The following is a 3,704-nucleotide window of genomic DNA, read 5'->3' on the forward strand; positions in this document are numbered from 1 at the left end:
TTTTTTAAGGGTAGACACAGAAATGCTACTTGAAGTAGAAGCTTGTATGCTCGTAAGTGGCTGTTGTGTTTAAAACTAGTGTTTATGTAATTATATTCAGTTTCCAATCCAATAATATAATGTATTATCCAATACATGTATAAGTTTTATTCATTCAAGGCAGTCATATTTGTTCATAACTTCATTATTAGTAGGCCTGTCACAATAACAAATTTTGTTAGGCAATTAATTGTCTCAGAAATTATTGCGATAAACAATAATATTGTTATATATTGAAATGTTGGTTATTTGTTTTGCATGTAATACCTTTTCTTGGCCACCGGATGGCAGTATAAGACTTTTTTAACCTAAGGATGGATAGTGAGGGAGCAAGCAGCGTGTCTCTTTAAGAAAAATGAGAGGGAGGCCCCTTGACGTGTCATGGACTGTCTCTCCTTCCTTTTATTCGGTTTTCAAAATGGCGGATGGTTGGTGTGGTTTGAGCTCTTTAGCATAGCATTTTTCACACAACGCTTTTAATGAAAAATCAGTAAACAAGTTCTCAGCTTCTTTTTGCAGAGGAAAACAACTTTTTACACGAAGGCACGGGTTTCAACTGTGAATTATGGCGCTTCGACAAGACAGATTTTTTTCCCCGAGGTTGGCCTGTTAGCTTGTAGTTAAGCTTCTCAGCTTAGCTGCTTTTAACAATCCAAAAATACAATTTTGGACAGTTAAAATGCATTTTAAAGAGAAAGGGAGGGGTCAGGGAAGAAGTACGGGGTTGAGCCTTGTTTCCTGTAGAAAAAAAGAGACATGAAGAAATGATAAAGCGGATAAATGAAAATGAGGTCGAAAATTTTCAATTATCATGCAATTAATTGATTTATTGTTTATCGCGACAGGCCTATGTGAAACCTCCAACCTCCTGCCTGTGGGCTCCTGCCTGTGTACCACTGCCTGGTTAGCTTGACACTCATCCCCACCACTCTTTTAGAGGTGGAGATTTTTTTAAGGGTGGACGTGGAAATGCTACCTAAGGGGCAGCTCGTATGTGATATTAAGAAGCTTGTACCAGTAAGTGGCTGTTGTGTTTAAAACTAGTGTTTATGTAACTATTTTCAATTTACATATCCAATATAAGTTTGATTTGTTCAAGGCAGTCACATTTGTTAATAATTTTATTATTAGTAAGCCTGAGAGTTACCAGATCCAAGCAAACAGTTACCGGAACGCACCCTGTCAAAATACGAGCGTTCCCGGATTCTGTTTTGGCAGGATCCGGCTCAAATTAAGCCCCGGGCAACATTCCTTTAACAGCTCTTTATTTGTTGTTGTTGTTTTTATAACAAATAGAAATGGATGTGGAATGTGTTAAGTTTCTTGAAAAAAACCGCTCCAACTCCCTTCCCGTTCCTCCATCTTGTTGTCTCTGTTTCGTGGCTCATTATGGCACAGAATCTGGTTACGTAAGGCGTTGCGTGCACCGCAGACCAACTCGCTTTTTACGCTCCGAAGAGTTTCAGCCCCGAAGGACTGAGATGATGTGCAACCCATTTGAGTTTCAGACGGTTATTCCTCTTTGTTTTGTCTTCGTCTGAGCAAAGATCAGAGATTATCCTCACCTTTGAACACGCAGAAATTAATTTCTGAACACCACCTTTCCCAATCTGGAATTATACTACAGAAACGGCAAAATAAGTGCAGCTTCCAGATTCAAGTGATTAATGTTTCTCTAAATGTGGGAAGTAAAAACTCTTCAGTGTGTGATCTGCATTAGGGTGTTTTTTGCTGAAAAGAGGCCAAAGTTAGAAGCTTCCCAAAACCGGATTCTGCCGGCCTGCAGACACACACACACACACACAACACACACAAACAGGATGTAGAGACCCGTGCAGACACGCACAGGCCTCCAGACAGCTAAAGGAGAAGTGATGTGGAAGAGAAGCAGGGAATCGCAGCTCGGCATGCAAACTGATGGAAGACGAGAAAAGGCTGCAGAGAAACACACAGTTCTGCTGCAGTTTCTCCTCCTGTTTTTAATTTATAAATTTGTCACATTAGCTCAGTTGCCACTTGTTTTGGAGCAGTTTTAAGGATACAGACTCGTTAATATTACCCACTGTTCTCAGACTTTACACATTGATTTTAATATTTGTTTTAAAATGACCCATACAGTCCAGCATCGCTGTGTTTTCCGGATTGTTTGAGTCTAAACTCAAACAATCAGGACCTTTGGACCTTAAAATTTCCCATTACACAATTAAGCATTTAGTAATGTTTAAAGATATTTTCTCTATAACATGGTTTGGCATTTATCTTAAATGTCGAGCCTCATGGTAACGGTCTACACGTGTGGAACGGATCTTCATGTCTGACTTTTGTTTTAACCGTCCTGATTTAGCATTTTACGGTGTTTTTTTTATATATTTTTAAAACGTCCATGTTTATCTTTTCTGCTCTTGGAATATATGTTTTAGGATACAAACTTTAGCTTTAAATATACAAGTCCCTATCCTCCCCCAAACACTTGTGTTTGAAATGAAACCTTTAACATAAACGCCATCTGGTCTTTCCTTTCACTGCCACCTCAGCGTAGCTTCACGTCCACCCTTGTGTAAGCTCTGCAGGGCGTGGCGGAGACATGCTCCCCGATTTTTCTCTTCAGTCCTGGGCCACAAAAATAATTTGACTGTTATGGTTCTTGTTATATGAAGAAAAGCTTGCTGAGATTGGAAGAGGTGCTGTGAGCTTGTGAATGAGGATAAAATGAGCTTTAGCTGTCAGTTGACTTTTTTTTTCTTTTTCTTACTCAACATTAACAGAATACTTCAGCTTGCCATTTAAATGACTTAAACTTCAGCTCTGTGTTTATATTTGACTAAATCTGACTTCTATAATTCCCAATGAATGAACTGATTGCTCATCCATCTATGTGTTCTTTAAAAAGAGGGGGGGGGGGGGAGCAGACAACTCACTCTAGGAGCTGGACAATCTTTCTTCTAACCTACAAAGCCCTCAACAACCTAGCTCCATCTTATATTAGATATCTTATTGCTCCATATTTTTCTAACGGAGCACTTTACTCTCGAACTGCAGGTTTACTTGTGGTTTCTAGAGTTTCCAAGAACAGAATGGGAGAATGGGTGGGAACCAACTTCCAGTTTCTGTCTGTGAGGCTGACACATTGTCCAGTTTTAAGACTGGGATTAAGACTTTCTTTTTTGATAAATTCTATAGTTAGGGTTGACTTGTTATGCCGCTATAGGCTCAGACTATTGGAGGACAAATTGACTTCATTTCTTAAAATGAATTGTTGCAATTAATAGTTTTCATTTGATATTATTTCTATCTTAACATGTAATTCTCGACCTGCCATTGTGTATCCGTTCCTCTCAAACCCAGCTGGTCGAAGCAGATGGACGCTTGTCCTGAGCCTTGTTCTGCTACAGTTTTCTTCCTCATGGAGTTTTTCCTTTCCACTGTCGCCTTCATGCTTGCTCAAGATGAGTTTGCGATGGAGTTGAAGTCAAAGCAGTCTGCTCCTCAGATAAATGATGTTAAATTATTTATATGTAGATGAATATGTTTTTTCAGTGCCCTGAGATGACGTCTGTTGTGACTTGGCGCTATATTAATAAACTGAAATGAACTGAATTGACAATGTGGCTCTATAAAAAAATGCAAGACATTAAATTAAATATGTTTTTATTACCTGATATCCC

Source organism: Nematolebias whitei, chromosome 23, assembly GCF_014905685.2.
Source record: "Nematolebias whitei isolate Nwh7 chromosome 23, NemWhi1, whole genome shotgun sequence".
NCBI classification, from domain to species: domain Eukaryota; kingdom Metazoa; phylum Chordata; class Actinopteri; order Cyprinodontiformes; family Rivulidae; genus Nematolebias; species Nematolebias whitei.